The following is a 23,642-nucleotide window of genomic DNA, read 5'->3' on the forward strand; positions in this document are numbered from 1 at the left end:
ATAGTAAAAATAGCCACCATATAGCCAAGTTGCATTAAAAGGCAGAAATTTAATACAAAATAATAGAATAAGATTTAAGAGGTAGCCAATTGCTGCACTCTGCGTTTTAGGATTGCAGAGTGTGTGCATTTTGTAGATAAAAACAAAGAAACAAGCAAACAACACAAATATTGTCACAGTGCAATTTGCTGTTCAGATAAATCATCAATCTTGCTTTTAAAAACTTAGTTCAGATTAAGCTCAATTATTTTGTATAGAATAGAATAGAATAGAATAGAATAGAATAGAATAGAATAGAATAGAATAGAATTGAATTGAATTGAATTAACCAGGCTGGAAAGGACCTTTGAGATTATCAAGTCCAACCTATCATCCAACACTATCTAATCCTGAAGGGAGATTGTAGCCAGATGGGGGTTGGTCTCTTCTCCCAGGCAACCAGTACCAGAACAAGAGGACACAGTCTCAAGCTGCACCAGGGGAGGTTTAGGCTGGATGTTAGGAAGAAATTCTTCACAGAAAGAGTGATTGGCCATTGGAATGGGCTGCCCAAGGAGGTGGTGGAGTCACCATCATTGGAGGTGTTTTGGAGAGACTGGATGGGGCACTTGGTTATACTATTTAAAAGAGTTTAAGCTGCCTTTTATCATTTACAGGGAAGTGACCTCACATACTATTCAAGGCTGTCTGAAACTTTTGTTCACATGCTATATAATCTTTACTAGCTGATAGCCACAAGACAGCAGCCCCTCTCATTAGGGCAGAAGGAGCTCAAAACAAGGAGGATCATCGGCTTTCAAGGTGCCCCAGCGTCCAACTGCAGACTGGGGGAATGGCAGCAAGTATGCACTTAGACCTGGTGATGTCAACCTCCCTAAGCCCTTATCTTTCACTTTGCCTCTTATCAGGGAATTTTTATTGCTTGGCAGCCCACACGGCTACACAGACTCATTATCAGCCTAATTGTCCAGTCCCTGGGCAGCAGCTGCGCTTCAGCTGAGAGCGGTGAAGGAGTCACAGGTTGACTGCTGCCAAACTATTAGCTACAATTGGCTACGAAGCTGGACATCAGCTGCATACACATTTGATGATTTGTATTGACAAATTGTCTCCCCAGGTTTTAGAGCCCAGCTTCAGAAAGATACAGTTGTTTCTGCAGGTAAAAAACCCAAACCATCACCATCCTAAAGCAATACTTGCAAACTATTACACAAAATCTGACTTAAACTGGACTACAATGAAATGTGTTTTGAGGAAGGGATCTTTGCTGCTTTGTAGCATTGCAAATAATTTATTGTTTAATCAATTGATTAATGGCCAGTGCAGATCAGTAATATTTTATTTAAACTGGAAATAGGGGAAGCTATGACAACTCAATATGTGAGGAAACAGGAGTAAATCCAAACTAGCAGATAGTCTCAGGTAAAACCACTTTTCCACTCTATGGCATGACTGAGATTATAGTCTGCAAAGCTACTTATTTTAATTTTACTGATTGCATCTACTATGAATAAGTCCTATTTCAAATCCTATTTTCTTCTGACTAGTAAGATCAACCAATATTTTAAAACTTTGTAAAGAAAAATTTAAGTCAGAGTTACACAATGTTAGTGTTTCTTTTACCCAAAGCATTATTATCATTTACCCAAACTGTTATTATTTTACCTAAACAAGTGAAGAAATGTAAAATCTTATCAGAGGCTTCCCAGATATTTAGGGGAGTCTCCCAGAGGAGTTACAAGACAGACATTCTACCCTTGCAAGATTAAAGGTGCCAGACTTCCTCTGGAGATGAAAAGGCACTGACAGGATGGTATTTAGGGGACGGGGTTCTAACAGTGTGCAACTGGTAACATGAAATGCTTAGGCCCCTGACATGATGTGAGTAAATTACATTGGCCTGCCAGTACAGAGACACTCATGAAATGAGGTTGTTAAACTCTTCCTTCTTGATGAAAGTTGAGCCATTCAGGGAGATTACAATGGAAGTGGTGCCTGCACTATATACCTCTAGCCAAGTGATTTGTTGATCCTGTTTTTCAGTGATTTAAAGACTCAAGCAGTGTAACCTCCTTCATTATTTTGCTCTGAGTTATCCTCTTATTCCTTCTAACTTATTTCTTTCCAAGAAAAAAATGGCTTATTTGAAAGACAAAGACTGCTTCCCACAGGTCTGTCATTCAGCCTTACATTTCCTACTCAAATATTCCAAACCCACTGATACTGCAACCCACTCAAAGCTATCTCCCATTTAAAATATCACAATCAAGTTGGCATTACACGAAAATGATTCTCAAAACACAATCCAATTCTGGCAGAAGCTAAAATTTAATAGACCCAGGGGAATATTTTTATAAAGAATATAGCATGGTTTATAAATTACCCCAGCTCTCTGGAAGATTTACTTAAACCCTTGAAGTAATTTTATCTTCTAATCTTTTATTCCTGACTTTCTCATCAATCACATACCATCAGTTTATCAAACTCAATTATGTAATCAGAGCTCACAAAATATTCACTGAAAGCAGAAATGAAAATAAAATACTGAGCAAAGGTTCCATGAAGAGAGGCAGCAGTAAAGCTTTGATGACTTTGGCATTTCTGTGGCACGGTGCTGCTCACACCTCAGACATGATCAAAACGGTGCTGCATCAGAAGCTTTACATCTCTAAGCTCTAATGGAAACCAGAATTTTAGATGAGACCTACAAGGACAAGTTCATCTCTCATAGAGCATCCCAGGGAAACAGGAAAAGTGGCAGAAAATCTGAAAGCCATCTCAGGAAGGAAATGGTAAGAAAGGTGTAGCTGGCTAAAGGATGCAAGGTACAAGGAGGTAATTTAATAGGTATGAGGTACCTGCACTTTATTAATTAGAGAAAGGGCTCACCATAAGGCTTACCTTAGAATCATTAAAGCTGGAAAAGATCTCTAAGATCATCAAGTCCAACCATCAACCCAGCACCACCAAGCCCACTAAACCACGTCCCTAAGTGCCATGTCTACATGCTTTTTGAACACCTTCAGAGATGGTGACTCCACCACTTCCCTGGGCAGCCAGAGCAATGCCTGACCACACTTTCAGCAAAACATTTTTTCCTAACATCCAATCTAAACCTCCCCTGGCACAACCTCAGATCATTTCTCTAGTTGGGAGAAGAGACTCACCCACACCTCACTACAACCTCCTTTCAGCTGTTGGAGAGAGCAGCAAGGTCTCCCCAGTCAAGGGTTTAGAAGCCATAACAGCATTCCAGATTTATTCTCTTAATGAAATCCTGTCTGAGTCCTAAAACAGAAATAATCAAATGGGGGAATTAACATTCTTACCTAAAATAGTTTTCTTCCCATTAAAAAATAAAAAGCAAGCCCTCATGCCATACACTATTGCTTTCTTTTACATGCTTAAATGTGTTCATTCTTCCAGCCCCCTCTGGCTCTTCAGCGATGCCGATTTAAACATAAAAATTATCATAATAAAAAGATTTATCTGAGTTGCAAGGAGGAGTGAAATAACAAGGTGCCAAGTGGTTGGCACACACATACACCTTCTACAAATTTTCATTAAATCTGCTTACCAAACTCACTAACAGAATCACAGAATTGTTCAGGCTGGCAAAGACCTCTAAGGTTCCCAAACCCAGCTGTTAGCATCCTGACTGGTGTCCTTAAAAGGATGACACTGGTTGATTTTTATGCAAATCTCAAGGAAAAAAATAGGATTGAATACACCCAAAGTCATCTGGAATTTTGCTCTAAAACATGGCTGCCTTGCTCTTGTGCATCAGGAAAGTGCAGAAGTTCCATTACACTGCTAGGTTCGCCCAACTGCTTGCCTTCTCTGGTACATGCATAGCTTAGATGGATTTTATCTCAAAATATAACTTCAGGACCTAACTCAGCAACACCCACACACTTTTATTTGGATTACTGCTGACATTTAAATACATAAATGGTGCTATATGCAACTGTGGTCTACTTTGGGTTTCTCCCCAGCCCTAGCAGATGCGTCACAGAAAAAGGTGAGAGCCTGCTCATGCTCTGTTCTTCCTGAAAATCGTGTTCAGGCATGAATTTACAAATATAATCTGTAAGAGGAGAAGGGTGTCTGACTGCACACCTTTGTACTGAACAAAATAGGGGGGGGGAAATATTCCAAGAGTTGCTACTTATTAGTTAACCAAAGAAACTTACTCTCATAAGAACAGCATGAGTGAACATGACTTCAGAAACTGAAAGCACCATCTCAAGGACCTCTGATATCCTCTAATAAATACATTAACAAAGTTTGGCTAATGATTCCTAGCCCTTTAACAGCTTGTATTTGTAAAATACATGAAGAAAAGTCATATTAACTAGATCTTCCAGTTACTACAGGGTGGTACAAGAGCTTGAAAGTAGTTTTGCTGTCCTAGCCAATGGGAGTTCACGTATTTTAATGAAAGATGCAATTTGACCTTAAAACACTTCTGCCTTACTGAGAAAAGGGAAGTTAACATACTCCAGAGAAGTACCACATCAGTAGAAACACTCTAGCTACCCTGTTAAAGTCTCAACATTGTTTTCGCCAAAAATAATTGGATATTAACATTTACAAGTAAAATGCTCAGAGATTGAGAAAAGCAGTCCTGAACACACTCAGAGGAGAAACATAGCGAGTGCAGAGAACAGCTTAAGAACACCCACTGACATTGCTGTTTGCCTTTGTTATGTATCTCTACTTTAAAGTCATTTTTAGGTGAGCCAATATTGAATATTAGAAGTAGATTAACCTGCTCATAAATCAGCAAGTCAGAGCAAACACAGCTCAGTCACTAACAAATATCATTAGAGCAGCTGTCTTTCCATTCCACAGCTCACCCAACAGATAGGATATTGAAAATAAATCTTTCACTGGGATACATTTTTCAACAAATCCAAACAAAAATACAACTGGTTTATTAAAAACACACATACACACACCTATATTCAGCTTATTAGTCCCTAGTCAAAGCATGATGCACATCATCTTTTCTTCATATGCATGTCTAAAGCTACGATCAGCAGACAGAAAAATAAACACAACGACTCTGAGGAATTTTCCAGGAAAATGAGAGACTAGATAAATAAATTACAGAGGCTGAACAACCAGCCCAGGAGAAGAGCAACAATACAGAAATGTTTTTGCTCTCACTGCTTACAAGGAAAAGGGATGCGAGCCATCTTCAGGTAGGTTAATGAGAACTGCCAGGAAAAAAAAGTGTTTTAAAAGATCTGCCTGGGGGATTCAATTCATAACACAAAAGCATAGTTAAATTAAAAAGGTAACTAGAGTCAGGAAACCCAAACTAAAGACAGGAAGAACCTTTTCAGTAATCCAAAGAAAGCAGGTACACCCATGGCCAGCAGAATCCAGTCAAGAACGATGAAAGTTCAGCTATGGCATTCGCAAGCTGATGCATCAGAGAACATCCACTTGACTACAAGCTGCTCTGTACTGACTGACAGCTGATAACTGCAACCTTCTGGGAAACCAGGACCATTTCCTTCTTATTCCCAATGTGGATATGGAAAAGATTTTTCTCATTTTCATTTTCAAAAGGACCCTTTAATCTTACTATCTTAGTTCCTGACATGCCTGCATACACACGCCAGCTCTGGATACAAGTTGTATTCTCTCGTGGAAATGAACTTCAACAGCTTATATGGCATAAGAATTCAAAATTATTACATAGTAAATGTTGGGAAATGTATGAGGAAGTCAGATTGAACTCAGATATATTTGAATCCATCTTCTTTTGAATTCAAACCTTCTAAAATGTATCATTGTGATGCTGTGAAGGTTAGTATATGATCTATTCATAAAATGTCAACAACATCAAACATACCTCAGAGCATTCAGTCACCTGAACCCTATTGATTTGCAGGAAAGCAATTCTACCCAAAATATTGGATATTTGAGACCAACATTTTCTTGGTTGGAAATATGACAGGCTGAGGGAGCTACAGCTGTTCAGCCTGGAGAAGGGAAGGCTCTGGTCTGACCTAATAGCAGCCTGCCAGTACCTGAAGGGGGCTGCAAGAAAGGTGCAGAGGGACTATGCAGAGACAGGACATGGGGCAATGGTTTGAAATTGGAGAAGAGGTTTAAATTGGATGTTAGGAACAAGTTCTGCACTGTAAGGGTGGTGGAACACTGCAACAGGTTGCCCAGGAAGGTTGTTGAGGCCCCATCCCTGGAGATATTCAAGCCTTGACAGGGCTCTGGACAACCTGATCTAGTGGAGGATGCCCCTGCTCACTGCAGGGGGGATTGGACTGGATGATCTTTAAGGTCCCTTCCAAGCCAAAGCATTCTATGATTCTATGATATAAATCACCAAGACCAACAATTAAATTCAAACTGTGTTTCAGTGCCTCATTCTGAGCCTGGACTTGGAAAGGACAGAGGCATCATAATATTTCATTAAAATATCAGGTTATTTTTCAAATATAGTGCTATAGTTAAGAAATTTTCTCACAATGGTATAAAGCACTCCCTTAAAGTGGATTTCCTGAACTTTTATCAAAGATTGTATCTGATTTTATATTGGAATAATACTGAAGCAACTCCATTCAAATCACTCTTTCTTCCTCAATTTCCTAAGTCGAGTCAATGAGCCCTCACTACTCATTTCTGCCTTCCTATAGATAAGAAAGATAACCTACTTGTTGGATACCTCTCCTATAATCTCTAAATGCAAATACAGCATCAGCTGAGGGTGATGGATAATGCTTTTAAAGGTTTAATTGGGGATGGAATTAAATTGTTTTAGGACTCAGCAAGTTTTGTGAGGAAACCTACATATTTCTAGAATAAGTGACATTTATTTCTTTTAAATGCAGAGTCACTGGGAGACAAGATTTCAATGGATAACTTTTTTTTTTCTCCCCCTTTTCCCTTGGATAGGTCAAATAACTAATTGGCAAGTCAGTTATTGGGTAATTGCCAATCATATCTTTGACTGGGATGGAAGAAATATTGAACCTCAGATTGCCATACCTGTTGCATGCTATCCCTGGAGGAGAACTAAACATTCTGTAATGTATAGTTATGATTAGTCTCCAACAATTCAATAGAATAGGAGTCCCCAGTGGCAGGAGTGAGTGTTTCACACCAATAGCTAAGTACATTTAATTAAAAATGCTCTCTCCTTCCCTCCCCCCCCCCCCCCCCCCCCCCCCTTTTTTCTTTAAATTGAAGCATCAGTTCTCTGATTCAGAATTACTTAAGGGGAACTGCACATTCCATCTTGCTTCCAAGCTCCTCCTTTCTTGATGCAAACAGATAAATGATTTTCCCAAACCTTGGCTAACACACGGTGCTGTTTAAAAGAGCAAACATCGCCATTTATCCCCTTGGAACCTTCTACAGTCCTAAGCTACACCCCATGAGTGGCCTTGCTACAGGAAAAATTGTATTTCCAACCTTTCTCCATCGCTGTAAGGCACAAACACTTCCTGTTGTATTTCTTAGCCTTCTTCCATTTTTCCCTACAATGAGCTTTAAAGGAATCCTCTCGAAATATATTTGCATGCTATTTTGCAACAGCAGAAGCTACAAGAGCAGTTTTTATACAACAATAAAGAAAATCTATCACCACTTGCTTGAAAGTCCTTCAACATAACCCATTCATAACATCTACTCCCTAATGCTGTTATCCATTTAAAGACCACTACAGGACCACTCCTTGAAGAATAATTCCCCTTTGAGAAATGACTTCTCAATTTTTATTAGAAGCACTCAAAAGAGAACTGAAAGTGGGAGGGTCCACAGAAGCATAAAAGAGTTTTTAGAGGACCTGGATTCTATCAGGAAAAAAAAGAGATAGTGGTCAGTAACACCACTCGACTTCAAGGACAACATAAAATGCTCTTGGTTATTCCCAGATCCATTGAGAAGGATTGTCTCAAACACAATTGTATCACTCTTTTCTTAGAATTGATTTCCATAGCAGACCAGACAAGGAGGGCAACAAAAGAGTTGGTATCATTTTAGCTGAGCCTCAAGCAGCTCCCGAAGTAGTAACCTAAAGTCCCACTGAGATTTCCTTTTCCTGTTTAATTCCTACAACTCATATTTAAGTTTCACTTTCTGACCTCCTGTAGTGGCTCAGTTGAGCTAGGGCAAAAACCACACTGTGGTTTGGTTTGGGTTTTGGTTTTTAAGTATTAGAAGGCAATCACAATTCATGATTTGGGGATTTCATGGAATATCTACTGCAAGGTAAAAATCAAGAAGCTGCAGATGATGTTCTTAAGCTATGTTTAGTGTGTTTCATCCTCCAAAAAGGCTGCAGAATTATTTTTGGAAGTAGTCGTGAGGATATCTTAAAGAAAGCTACAGATGTACTGGGAGGAAAAGGCATGACAGTGTACGAAGCAGGCAAATAAAAGAGAGCCCATTAAGTATCAAACTCAAAACAAAATCTCCAAAGAAACCTCCAACCTCTCTGGGCTGAATTTGGTATCAAAGCGTAACCTCCATACTTTCTCTTCATATCTAGTGATGTTTATAGAGATTCACAGAGCTCTCACAAGGAAATAAGTTGTTACTGCTTAAATCTCAGCACACAGCAGGTGGAAGGCAAAATGCCTCACAGAAAGAGAATCCAAATATAGCAGGATTTCCTCATTATTTTAACTGCAAAGGAAGCCACTGTTGATACTGTATAATCTACAATCTCCAACTGCTGTAGGGCAGTCTGACTACACTGGTATCTATCCATCAATACCTATATCCACTAAATAACTGACAGATAAAGACAGGATGAAACCCTGCAGAACTTTTTAATAGCAAAGAGCAGATAAAACCACAAAAGTGCTTTCCACAAGTTCATCCTTGGCATGAGGCATTTGCAGTTTGTTAGTTTGCAAAGATAAATGGAATCAAAAAGGTAAACAGCTTAGGAGTGTCTGGAAGTACCAGAACAAAAACAGGAGTGCAGCAGGAAGAAACAATGGCACAGCAGAGGCGCTGCCAGACTTGAAAAGCCATGGAAGGCCACCTATTTATTATTTCAAGGAGAGAACTATTTCTAAACAGCAAAGCAGCTATGAATATCCATAGAAGACATAAACACATCTCTTATGATGAACAAGACTGAAGGGGAAATGATTCATGCACAAACCTTTGTTACCAAACAACTCCCACTCCTTACTGTTATTGTTATTTTGTTTATGTGTTTCTTGCAGTTCTTTTTGCCCTTTAAACTTGAAAAATGTAAACAGGTTTACAAATTGGATAAAACCTGCCTCAAACAACTCAATTCAAAGGATCTGAGTGGCGCTACTGAATTCAGGGGTGGTGAGCACACAGTCATATGCTTTACAGATCAGAGACAGGATATTCATATCCTTATGAGATGCCAAATTAGGACAAAAACACAATCAAAGCACAGTCCAAAGGTCACAGAATTTAACTGAAATCTTCAACGTCATCTGAAGTCAAGTCTGCAACAGACACCTGGTTAGCGTTTGAGTCAGAAACAGAAGCACAAAGTTGTCCTTGCAGAGCTCTCCAGGTATCTCAGTGTGTACTTTGGACGATACACACAACATGCAGAGGGGGAGACACACCTTGCACAGTTTCCTGCAGAGGACCAGCACTATTTAAGGGCTCCTTGAAAACCTGATGTAAATTGGCTACCTTTACTTTCCCTAACATTGTCACTTGTTCCTGCATCTTTTACACCGAACACTTCCGGAACTATACACGCCAAAATCTTTCCCCAGCTGAGGGTTTAGGCACATATTTAGAGTCTATAGAACTATTTTCAACAATACCCATCATTTCTTCTTGTCAGCACTGGAAGAAACATATCACTGCTCTTGAGAACATAACTTAGGTTGATGTATCTGAAGGAAAAGAAAATGGAGTTAGTTTATTAATCTGGATATTTTATTTAATTTTCTTTGGGTTATAAATAAGCAGCAAGTTAATACCATTTTCAACTTTTTGACAGTTCTAATGTTAATTACAGGTACTGGATTTTATAAATCAATACTTCTTACACAAAGCGTTATTTAACTTGCCAAGTGCAGCAATAGATCAATGCATTTACTGTTCTTGCTAACATTGATGGATGACATACAGCAAAAGGATATGTAAGGAAAAAATAAAAGATTTATTTAAAAGTCAGACAGGGTTAAACCCCAGTTAGGCAAGAGAGGGAACTTAAATAGTCTTCTGGAAACAACATCCTAACTTCATTGATGTTTGAGAGGTTTGGTTATTCTTTCGATTTTGGGCTTTTCATTTTGGGTTTTGTTTTGTTATTTGGTTTAGTGTTTTGGTTTGGTTTTAATGCCAAGGCCTTCAGCTAGCATAAGCAGATTCCCTGCATACACAATTATTACATTAACTCTGTGTATCCTACAGGATGTAGGAAGCACCTCCCAAAGTCCAAGTGCATTTTTACTGAAGTATCATAATCCTGTGTTCAGGGCACAGTAGCTCTACCTAAACACACTACTACAGGATGAAAATAAACAAAGCATGGTTCATAACTACTTTACTACTTGCAAACATGCTGGAGTCGATGTGCTTGCAATTTAAAAAGGTGAGTGAAATTTTGATCATAAATCAACTTCAGAGATTGCAATCACTGCACTAAGAACTGTAATAAAAGAAACACTCAGTTAGAAATCATTCTAAGAGCTAGTGCTAATGCTCCTGAGCATCTTGAAGGGATAGAGTGCTCACAGTGTTACTAATATTTGTTATTTATTTGAGCCATTTGTAAAGAAGACATTGAGTATGTTAAAATGAGGGAGTTTCAAAGAACTGAAAGCCATTACTCCGTATACAACAACAACAAATCAATAAAATATTGGTTAAAACCCATTATAAGAAGTGTGTCTATGTACAAAAAATGTATAATTACGTATTGAACTAGAAGGGAATTTTGTTATTCTTCTAGCATGAATAGATTTCTCAAGACAAAAGTAAGAATTACACAACAAATTATGTCCAAATTGCAGAATAAACAAAAAAAGTCCTTTTACATTGAAAAAAAAATTACTATAAGGAGGAGGTTTTAAAAGTACAAAAGGTTAAGCAATGCAACCCTGAAGATGCGTTATCCTTTGGAAGTAATTCATGTAATCATTGTCTTTTAGTGCAATTCATCTGACTAGAAAATAAAGAGACTCTTCTGTGTTGTATCACCATAATGTTAAATTTAGCCCAAGCAGGCTCTAATTCATTAGCAATATTACTCTGGACAACAGCCACGAGAATTAACAAGCAGCAACTTCTCCTAGTCACGTTAGCATGTTTATCGAATAAGTAACAGAAAGGAATAATTGAAAAAGACTGGTGAGCCTGAGTCAAAGGAAGAAAAAGACCATTTATACAGTTTCTTGCAAATCCAGTTGAAAAAAGGAAAGATTAAATCCCATTTAACCAAAATTTGGAAGACAAACAAAGCCAAATAAACCACAAACAAACTACCAAAAACTTAAAACCACTTAGTCTACCAGCTCAGGCATTCTTGCATGACGCTGCCAACTCATGTAAGAAAAGTGAAGAGATCGTCTTCACAGTTTGAGTGTTTTGTCTCAAACACTCAGATACAAGACTGTTGCCATCACAAAAGTCGTTCTAAATTGTTAAAAGGAGTATGGTTATACAAGAGAAAATGGAACAAGTGCTTCAGGAAAAGCTTGGTAGAATTTTGCATGTGCCCTCAATCACAGAATCATACAATCAACCAGGTTGGAAAAGACCTCAGATATCATCAAGTCCAACCTACTACCTAATACCCAACACCTCCTGACAACTAAACCATGGCTTCAAGTGCCACGTCCAATCCTTTTTTGAACACCTCCAGGGACCGTGACTTCACCACCTCCCTGGGCAGCACATTCCAATGGCCAATTACTCTTTCTGTGAAGAACTTCCTCCTCACCTTGAGCCTAAACTTCCCCTGAGACTGTGTCCTCTTGTTCTGTGGCTGGTTGCCTTTCTCTTCACTTTAAAGAGATTTGGAAACATTATCCAAATGAAATGTAGGAAATCTGCACATGTGACCTCTCTGTCCAACCTTAAACTGTGAGTCAGAAGACAGGAAGGGTTCCTGAGTGACTGGCCAAGATAAAACTCAGAACACTTGCAGAAATACAGCACAAAGCTTAGTCCCATCTCACTGGTGCATAATGCACAAGTGGTCAAGGGGAAAAAACTGCCACCACAGTCCTACATGCTACACTTATTATACTGTATCATAATCCTACTTCCATGCAATCCAGCTCAGAAGCACCTGATCATTTCTGCTGGCGCCTAATCAAATAAATACAGATAGTCTTGCTAAATCCTGCTTAGCAGCGTTAAACAAATGAAGAGCAAACCTCTACTCTTCTCTTTGAACCTAGACAACCTGACACTAATGAAGATGTACATTCCAAAAGGAATATGGAATAAGCCTGAACCTCAGTTCAGGAGAACTCCAGTATCCTGTAAGAGGTAAGCCCTGGGCGGGTTTATGAGTTCTAGAAAATCGCTCGCTGGGGAAAACAATCTGCTGGCTGCATTCTCAGCAGGATTTCACAGGTCCCTCCAGTCATCTGTTTCTGCTGTATACATTCACATACATCATTGAGCTGACAATTTAGAAACTGGACCAGATGGATGCATAAGCCAAAAGAGTGTTGTTTGTTAAAACTAAAAGCCATTATTCAAAATATTTTCCTTTATTCAACCCCGTGGGAGAAAGGGACAGGCATAGCTGCCGTGCCACGCGCTCACTGGGAGCACATCACAGGACAATACAGACTGAGGTTATTTTCACCAGGCTCCACCAGAGGAAAAAAATGTTGATAGCAGAAATGTTCTTCCTAAAAAAAAGCCAATTATTGCAGGACAAAGAAAGCAGGAAAGGGTATCCTAAATGCTTTCCTTCAGTAGATAAGGCATGTTATTCTTTCTTTTCCCCAGAGGAAATAATTACAGTCTCTGAAAGGACTGGCAACTTCAAGGTATTTTTAAACAAAGAGCAGTTCTTTGTCTAACATCAGTGATAACTTGTTTTAGGAAAGCAATGGGTGAGACTAGATCAACAAAGTCAGCCTCACCTTTCACCAGGCACTTAATGCCAACCCAGCTGGAAAATAGCCTGGGCTGTTTGAGGTTTAAGAGTCACAAACAATACTTACTCTCTTCTGAGTCCCAAATTCCTCACATATTTTGATACAGAACTAAAAAGTCTCAGTGCATACTTTCTGGTTTTCCCACCTAAAGCTTTACAATAAAATCATTTAGCTGAAGTGCTTACAAAATCATTGTAATGCTACCAACAGAAAAAAAACCAACCACAAACCACTTGCACAAACAAATTACAGCAATAAAGTCCTCTAGAAACACCTGAAAAATGGTTTCTTAAATATCAGAAAGGGATTTACAAAAGAAAGATAAGCCTGTATCTATTTGCTTAACAGGAGGAGGTCTCTGAACCAGAACACAGCTGCAATCCTTTAGTGATACTGTGATACTTTATTGAACAAACCTCATTCTGCAAGTTCTAATTGCAAGGCAGAAGCACATACTCTGGCAGAGGAGAAATTAAAGGGATCCCAGTAAGCAGTCAGAGGACAGCCTCCTGGGCACTTCCATTCTTTTACTTCCCATCATGGTGTTATTGAGAAAAAGAAGGGAAAAGTGCCTGTAATATACCTCTTCTTACTCTTAAAGGAATCAGCATCTGAACTGCAAAGAATAGAAGAGTTTAACCAAAATATCAACTTCATTTAAATACTGCTATTCACACATGGTTTTTCATTGGTGTAGTTTATAAAAATGTCTTTAAATAGCACAGATTTTTAAAAGGCTTGTTTATGGAGTAAGATCTTCTGAAATTCAGCTCAACCAGAAACCCTGTCTGACTTAAAAGTAAACAGAGTGAAATGCCAGCACATTATTACTGGCTCATTAAGAAGCAAATTAGTTGTTTTTCTCTTTGTTTAGCAATACTCAACAGGTACTTATTTTGACACCATTTTAATGTGAAAACACATTAAATTAACATGTTCTGTGGTTATGGGAAACGTTTATTGGGCAAAGACCAATCCAGCAGACTCTCAACAAAAATTATTATTTCTACATTAAAGGAGCACGAGTTCAATTACCTAAGACACTTCTCTACATGTGCTTGCTAACCAAGCCATGGTGTCTGACAGAAGCTGATGATTTCTATCCTTTTGTTTCATGTTTATAATATACCTCAAATACAACTGACTATAAAAATAAATAAAATTAGTAAATATGGTGTAGAATAGAATAGAATAGAACAGGTTGGAAAAGCCTTTTGAGATCATCTATTCCAACCTATCACCCAACACTATCTAATCAACTAAACCATGGCACCAAGCGCCCCATCCAGTCTCTTCCTAAACACCTCCAGTGATGGTGACTCCATCACCTCCTTGGGCAGCACATTCCAATGGCCAATCTCTCTTTCTGTGAAGAACTTCTTCCTGACATCCAGCCTAAACCTCCCCTGGTGCAGCTTGAGACTGTGTCCTCTTGTTCTGTTGCTGGTTGCCTGAGAGAAGAGACCAACCCCCACCTGGCTGCAACCTCCCTTCAGGTGGTATGACACAAGCATGAGCAGAGACCTGACCTTCTCTGCCCGTGCAACCAGGTCATGAAAACTGTGCATGTCAAGTTCAACAACCACCTCTGTGATTTCTGTTCACTGGGTATAGAAAATGAGTCCTGCTAATAAACAGTCAGCCTAAATTAGCATTAACATAGTAGTTATTTAGCTCAGAGTCTTGGTCTCTAGTTTATATCAGAAGTAAAAAATGCAATAACGGCAAATAAAAACAAGGAGGCAGTAAAAATAACATGAAGATGGATTAAAATACATTGTTCTGGTTGGGAGTCAGTGGGGCAAGTGCTTTATAAAAATTATGTTTTCCTTTGACAAAATCAGTACAATACTTGCTGGTACAAGCAATAAAAGAAACCAACCCTCCCATAAAACACTTCCGACTTCGCTTTCCATTTTAATGGCCGCAGGCAAAATTCAGAATACATTTGTCAAGTTGATATTATCAACACAACAGGGGCATGCCTGACTTGTTCTACATTTGTTCTGAAAGTTCACTTTTAGAGGCCATTAGCTAAGAAAGGAGAGCACTGGCAACCAAAACCATTCATACGAGGCAGGCACAGAAATACACTTTCAAATATTGAAGAGACGTTTCAGTAAATATTATCACATATTACTCTGCAAGGCATCAATCACATTCAGGTTAACATTAAAGATCAGCCAATCTGAAAATTAAAGGTGATCCCCACTCTCTTTGCTCAGTTTAATGAGACATCCTAGTCTGATCTGTGACAACTAGTGCCAACATCTTTAACTTTTGTCCTGACAGCTGAAATTGATTTCAAAGACAGATACCTGAGAAGGCAAGAATACTACAGAAAAGGGCATAAGAAAAGCATTGTAAAAGAAAAAGGCAAATGTACAGGCTTAGGTTGTTTGGGTTTCCCCCCTGCCCCTTTGGTACTTAAAAGCCATCTGCATCATTAAGCAACAAAGAGAAAACAGCATTCAAAATTCCTACATATATCTGGATCTTATTTTTGTGCCTTTGAAATGAATACCAGCCAACTATATTAAGAACAATTCTTTGCTGTTATGCATTGTGCATGTTCTATTTCTGTTCTCTCTGACAATACCTGGACAAGGGGTTTTTTCATACTTAGTGAAAGCCAGCTCTTTCATGAAAATCCATGCCTTTATGAATTCACCTTTTTCCCCCCTCTGTTTTAATGCTTGAGATGTCTTCTTTCCCAGACTAAAAATTAAACTGAGATAACAAATACATTGCAGAGCTAAAAGAAAAAGCTTAAATTGCTTGAATTGTTTCATTCTATGATTTGCCCATAGATGGACTGAATGCATGGTTAGTTGACCTGATAAAAGCAATATTCACAACATTATTTACATGTCCAAAAAACCCCAACCTAACTCCTTCTTAAACACAGACTGGCTGAAAACGTAATGAACCCTATGTGTTGAGGCTCCACATTAAGAACTGCTACAGAAGACTATTGTTGTACAAGGAATTACCGTATCGCTTAATGGATTTCAAGGATAACATAGAATGGGTTTGGGCTGCTTATTCTTAATGAGGGCACAATGATATTAGGGCAAGAAGCTTCACTTTGGCACCAATACAATGCTTGTGAGAGAGGGATTTCAACAGCTGTCCTGTACAGATGGTTGCTTTTACTTACAAAGCTTTGAACTGAAGAAAGATTAAATCTATGGATGAGAGACCTTTACCTTGCTGCTTTGCTTGCAGTTGGCAGAGAGAAAAAAAACCAAATCAAACCAAAAAGAACCCCAAAAAGATAAGAGAGATGATAATAAATGTCTTGTTTATGTTATGCACGCAGTATTTCCTCAACTTACAAAACACACCCCTTATTTGATTTGAGCAGCATGTGGTTTTCCACTGAGTGTCCTGGAATTCTTCTGAAAAGAAACCCTAAGAAATTTCAGCTTTCCTGAATTGCCATCCAAATGTCCAACAATAATAAGAAAAATGGGGGGGGGGGAACAACAACAAACCAAATACATAGAAATTACACAGAGGAAAAGAATGTGAGTCACAGTCAGAAGTAAGCCATATAAAAGCAGAATGCCCCACACTGTGTGACTAATGGCATGTGCCTTTGTTCCAAGGTAATTAATCCTATTTTTCATTTAAAATCTTGAAAGAGTCATTCCTGGGGAAAAAAAAGCTGTTTTTCTTCAAAACAAGGTACAACAGTGAAGGATTTGCTTTGCTGTGTTGGCATGACCTTAGCAAGCAGCAATAAACACTATTCAGTGAAAATGTATTTGTGTCAAGTGTTCAAACCCCAGAAACAACTGTGCAATTCTGACCTGAGGTTTCATTTCTGAGAGCAAGTCTCCATGCTGGTTTTGTAAAGATCTTGGAAAATTCCTTGCTTTACTGCAACTGCTTCCTGCAAATCATTGTCTGACAATGGCTGTTCACGTGTCACAAGAACATCCACATCAGCAACAGAGGTGGTTTTGAGTCTTAACATTTAGAATAGAATAGAATAGAATAGAATAGAATAGAATAGAATAGAATAGAATAGAATAGAATAGAATAGAATAGAATAGAATAGAATAGACCAGACCAAACCAGGTTGGAAGAGACCTTCAAGATCATCGCGTCCAATCTATCATCCAACATCACCTAATCAACTAAACCATGCAACCAAGCACCCTATCAAGCCTCCTCCTAAACACCTCCAATGATGGCGACTCCACCACCTCCCTGGGCAGCACATTCCAATGTCCAATCACTCTCTCTGTGAAGAATTTCTTCCTAACATCCAGTCTGAACCTCCCCTGGCACAGCTTGAGACTGTGTCCTCTTGTTCTGCTGCTGGTTGCCTGGGAGAAGAGACCAGCCCCCACCTGGCTACAACCTCCCTTCAGGTAGTTGTAGACAGCAAGAAGATCTCCCCTGAGTGTCCTCTTCTCCAGGCTAAGCAACCCCAGCTCCTTCAGCTTCTCTTCATAGGGCTTGTGTTCCAAACCCCTCACCAACTTTGTTGCCCTTCTCTGGACATGTTCCAGCAAGTCAACATCTTTCCTAAACTGAGGACCCCAGAACTGGACACAGGACTCAAGCTGTGGCCAAACCAGTGCAGTGTACAGGGGCAGAATGACCTCCCTGCTCCTGCTGGCCACACTGTACCAATATACTACATACAGAAACTACAAAATCCATGGCAGCTATCACACAACTTCCAGCATTTTATTTCTAATGAGTGCTTCTAGTGCACACCAAGGTTCAAAGGATATATTAATTAATTCCATTCTGGCAGCTATGTACCATTTGGAAGCCAAACTGGATGGAAACTGTGAACTTCTAATGGGAAAATTTCTTTTAAATCATACAAGAAAATTTGAAAGCTCTAAATTCTCCCAAGAGATTTAAAACTGAAACTGATCTTTTCATTTAATCAACTGCATTTATAAGGGACCTATAGGGAGCTGGGGCTGTTTAGTCTGCTGAGGGGAGACCGTATTGCTCTCTACAACTACCTGAAGGGAAGTTGTAAAGAGGTAGGCACAGGACTCTTCTCACGAGTAACTAATGATAGAATGAGGGAACGGCCCCAAGCTGTGCCAGGAAAGCTTTACACTAGACATTAGGAGAAGTTTTTTTTCAGAGAAAGGGTTGCCAGGCAGTGGAACAGGATGCCCAGATGGTGGCTGAATTGCCATCCCTACACATCTTTAAAGCCATATAGATCTGGTGCTTGAGGACATAGTGTAATGACAGACTTGGTGAAGTGGGAGAAATGGCCAGACTTGATGTCAGAAGTCCTCTCCAGCCTGGATGTTTCTATGATTCTCTGAATATAGGAATGGTCAGGGATGGAAGGGACCTCTGGAGATCTAGACCAACACCCCTGCAGTCAGTAGGTGCACCCACATCATTTTGCACAGGAAAGAGTCCAGGTGGACTCCTGGAAAAGGAGACTTTGAAAACTCTGGGTAGCCTGGTCTGGTGCTGTGGCATCCTCAAAGAAGTTTTTTCTTAACTTGGAGTGAGACTTTCTGTGTTCTAGTTTGCACCCATTGCATCTTATCCTATCACTGGGCACCACTGAAAAGAACCCAGCCCCATCCTCATAACCTTTACCCTTTAGATAATGATCAGCATTTATAAGATCTCCTCTCAGTCTTCTCTTTCCCAGGTCAGCCTCTCCTCATAAGAGACATCACAGTATCACCAAGGTTGGAAGAGACCTCAAAGATCATCGAGTCCAGCCTGTCACCACAGACCTCATGACTAGACCATGGTTCCATTCTCCTCAGCATCTTCATGGCCCTCCACTGGAATCTCTTCAGTAGTTCCCTGTCCCTCTTTAACTGAAGAGCACAGAACTAGACACAACAGTCCAGGTGCAGCCTCAACCAGGGCAAAGAAATACCTTTTTATAAAGTAACTCCAAACCACTACTAGAAGCACAAAACCCAACCAACTAAACAAATCCTGGGATTCAAGGAAGTTGATCTATTTGTGTATCCTTTGGAATCACAAACTTTGATGGAAATTCCAAACCATATGGTCCATGTCTGCTTACAGTAAACAAACACAAAATGTGCCAAACAAGCAGAAAGGGAGAGAAGAGCAAAAGCTCTGAAATCTGTTGTATTTCTCTGTCTCAGTGGGTCAAGATATTGGCCCAGCTGATCTCTACCTCTAAAACAGAGACACCACCAATTTCTTTTAATTTATGGTTACATTGCACATGAGCTGATTCTAGATCAATTGTTCTCATGGTAACTATTACAGGAGGCCACAAACTAGCTTCCTTCCTTCTATAAAACACACCAGGAGGACCCTGTTTGCTGTCTACAACTTCCTGAAGGGAGGTTGTAGCCAGCTGGGGGTTGGTCTCTTCTCCCAGGCAACCACCAACAGAACAAGAGGACACAGTCTCAAGCTGCACCAGGGGAGGTTTAGGCTGGATGTTAGGAAGAAGTTCTTCACAGAAAGAGTAATTAGCCATTGGAATGGGCTAGTGGAGTCACCAGCACTGGAGGTGTTTAGGAAGAGACTGGATGGGGCGCTTGGTGCCATGGTTTAGTTGATTAGATAGTGTTGGATGATAGGTTGGACTCGATGATCTCAAAGGTCTTTTCCAACCTGGTTAATTCTATTCTATTCTATTCTATTCTATTCTATTCTATTCTATTTCACAGAAAGAGTAATTGGCCATTGGAATGTGCTGCCCAGGGAGGTGGTAGAGTCACTATCTGCACCCTGTAGCATACAACCTTCCGAAGATCCCATTTCTCCTCTCCTTCATCCCTCAATGGAATGCAGCTCGTTTCAAGATGGCCTGATGGTGAACCTTGGGGCTAAAGCTGATGTAATTTGAAAATCTGGATTAAAAAAATCATTCAAAATTACATTTTCTCCCCATTGTTCAGTAAAAGAATACTGCATCAGCAGCTCTGCATTTTCATTCTGATCTATTTAACCCAAACATGCTTTTTGTAATGCCAGTGTGCCAGCAGACACCAACCACCATCAATACAACCATAGGATGCATCAAACACCTGCACCTGCTTCATCTACTGAGGGTGGACCACCTGAGTACAGGTCTCCACAGGGCATTTCAGTGTGCTTATCAAACTGTCCCAGTTTCAAGGCAGATCCTCCCTTGCCTCCCACTGGGGCAGAAAAATGAGACTCAGACAAATGGATTGCAGAAGTGATGGAAAGTTTAAATGGCAGGGGGAGGGCGGAGAGTGAGTGTTTTACACCAAACCACAAGTGCAGTGACAAAAGAAGATCCCAAAGCATACCCAGAAACCTCCCAGCATTTCCCTTCTCCCTACCTGAGGGTACACCCAAAAACCTCAGGGCTCTTTTTTTCCCCCAGTTCCACTCTTAGGCTAATCTCAGCTGGCCAGATCTGATATTAGCCCTTCCCCCTTCTCCTCTTGGCATTAGTCCTAGCCAGGCCTAAGAGGCCTTGAGATAACTCCCCTTCCATTACCAGATAGGGAGCATCTCCCACGGTAGTGGCGAGGGAAGAAAGAGAAAGTGTGAGACTTTGCTGATAGATTTATAGGGAGCAGGACATTATGGGAATGAAATACACAGCTTCCTGTGTCCACTCACTGGACTGGACACCCAGGGCACCAAAGGTGTATCTCATGTGGTAGCAGGAGAAGGCACCCAGCCTAAACTACCACACAAACCCTTTTGAAAGTGAACTGAAAGACCCAGAAGGTACCAGAAAGGCCTGAACAAAAATACTCACAGCACCTATGCAAATAAAAAGAGCAATCTCCTCTTTTATTCTGAAGGTATCATCAGGGATAAGAATTATCAAGTATTTATATCACACACTTCTAATAAACGGTGTTGGATCATTAATGAAAATAGCTTCGTGAGTTCAAAATAAATCTTCACACACACATCATTTTAAACTGTTGTACTTCACCTAAATCAATGCAGGCTTTCATTTTTAATGGCAATAGTGATTTTGCCATGCATTTGTCTATGAAAATTAAAAAAAAAAGACTTCTACTATTAATTTCTGTTGAAGCTTATATAAAAAAAAAAAAAAGAATTAAAAAAATTCACCCTTGAGCACAGTTCAGCACAAAGTATTTCAGCTCAAAATTCAAGCAATTAAGAAAAAGGTTTCTGCAGCCAAATATGCCCTAGAAAAAGTAAACATGAACAGACAAAATGAGTTGGAGTAGATACACCATAACGATCGAGGCTTATGTAACAAGATACAGTTTAAAGCTTTGTGGTGGGTTGAAATTTCCTTCCCCCCCCCCCCAACATTAACTTTGCCAAATCAGCCCAGCTGGAAGCAAATGGAAGCTGTATTTACAGGCACAACTACAAGCTACAGTGGAATGCAATGGATATGTAAAAAATATACAGGGTTTACAATATTTACAGATATTTATAATTAAACAGCACAAGAACCAACCCCCCCAGTCAAAAGACCAGGGGAAGCTACTAGCTTCTCCTTTCCTGCCTACCCAGACCCCCCTGGATGAAAAGGAGAAAGGAGCAGAGAAAGTTGCTGTTAGACTTAGCCAAAACAATGCAGCCAAGATCAAGCAGAAGCAAGTTAGTATCTCTCCAGAGCAATGAAGAGAAGAGAAGAGAAGAGAAGAGAAGAGAAGAGAAGAGAAGAGAAGAGAAGAGAAGAGAAGAGAAGAGAAGAGAAGAGAAGAGAAGAGAAGAGAAGAGAAGAGAAGAGAAGAGAAGAGAAGAGAAGAGAAGAGAAGAGAAGAGAAGAGAAGAGAAGAGAAGAGAAGAGAAGAGAAGAGAAGAGAAGAGAAGGGAAGAGGGAAGAGGGAAGAGGGAAGAATTGTTATGGTCCAGCTCTTATTTAGAGAGGAGAAGGAATTGCTTTGGTACAACCAGTCTTATAGTAGATATCTCTCCAATGGAATTGTTTAGAATGATCTCTATGATCTCTATTTTCCTTTTCACACCCAATTGTGATTTATTTACATTTTACTACTTTTCTGCTCAAGGTCTGTGAAAAATTTTAAAGGTATAGCCCAAAACTACACCAAGCTTTCATTTTCCTTGACACTTAATTTCTGGCTGTTACCAAGCACTGAAATAGGCTTTTTCTTTCCTTCTTGAAAAACTAAACATTCCAATCACTAAATTCTAATTTTCATTAAAATTATTCACTTCTTTCATGGTGTGGCAGTTTGAAGCAATGGGTGCCTTTAAGAGGGTCCCAGAGTTGAGCTGTCCAGTATCTGGAGCATCCAGCCCAGTGGGTGGACAGAGTGTGTTTCTTCCCAGAAGTCCTGCATCCCTATAAATCTGGCTGCAAAGTTATTCTCTCCATCTTTTTTTCCCTCTCTTCTCTTTGGACATATTGAGCTACTTTATCTGGTGTGGCAGGGAGGATGGCTCACAGAATTTCACAGAATCACAGAATTTCAGGGGCTGGAAGGGACCTAGAAAGATCATCCAGTCCAACCCCGCCCTGCCAGAGCAGGATCACCTACACCAGATTGCACAGAAATGCATCCAGGCCAGTTTTGATTCTCTCCAGAGAGGGAGACTCTACAACCTCCCTGGGCAGCCTGTTCCAGTGCTCTGTCACCTTCACAGTGAAAAATCTTTTCCTCATATTTAAGTGAAACTTCTTATGCCTCAACCTCCACCATTGCCCCTTGTACTGGCATTGGGCACCACCGAGCAGTGCCTGGCTCCATCCTCTCAGGACTCACCCTTTACATATTTATAAATGTTGATGAGGTTATCTCTCAGTCTCTTCTAAGCTAAAGAGCCCCAGCTCCCTCAGTCTCTCAAGGCTTGTCTGTGGCCTTCAGGGCCAGACCAGTCTTATCTGCAGCATTCAAAGCCTGACAAACTTTTCCTGCACAATTTTGCCTGTTTGCGCCCACTGGAGTGGGGAAGAGCGAGCCATGGGGTTTTTGTAAGCCTCAGGTAGGGGAAGAAAGAGCACAGGGAGTTTACTCTGAATTGGTTGTCCTGGTGTAAAGGGAGTTCTGTGTAAAGCTTAGTGAGCTTGTGTGAGTTCATTCTCTTTTCCATGCTTTGCTATGCTCACCACTACGTAACTGTAGCATTGTAGTTTGTGAATAGCCTTTCCATTTAAGCTTTCCATCACTGTCCAGTCCAACTGTGTGAGCATTATTCTTTTTGCCCCTTTTGGAGCAATAGGGCAATCTGTCTGCTCATTAAACCACGACACATGGGAACCTTTGCTGGTCTAAGCACGCCATTTAAGGGAAAATACACTAAGAGTGTAGCAGTTCATCTTTCTCTCTATTGATACAATGATTAGAAGTTACACACATACATCTCAATGGACACATCAGGAAGCCATTTATTACCAAGGGCTGAAATTAGACATTAATTCATAAAGAAATAAATCAGCATGGATCAACAGTATGAAGTGAAGTCAGTGCTTTAAAGAAATCAGATGGAAACCAAAAAGATGTATAAAAGTTGCCATGCTTTGGAGAACATGTGGGAGAGCTGTAAGAAAATGAGCTGCATCAGTTTAAAGAGAGAGAAGACCAGCAGAGACACTGAGTATGTTTA

The 23,642-nt window shown here is 40.0% G+C and overlaps 1 protein-coding gene across 1 annotated transcript in view; it reads right to left on the minus strand.

The window, feature by feature from the left end:
- SDK1 (sidekick cell adhesion molecule 1) overlaps window positions 1-23,642 on the minus strand; it is a 443,236-nt gene that overhangs the window by 324,417 nt on the left and 95,177 nt on the right. The gene's annotated exons all lie outside the window — the stretch shown is intronic.

This window comes from Dryobates pubescens, chromosome 4 (assembly GCF_014839835.1).
Source record: "Dryobates pubescens isolate bDryPub1 chromosome 4, bDryPub1.pri, whole genome shotgun sequence".
NCBI lineage: Eukaryota > Metazoa > Chordata > Aves > Piciformes > Picidae > Dryobates > Dryobates pubescens.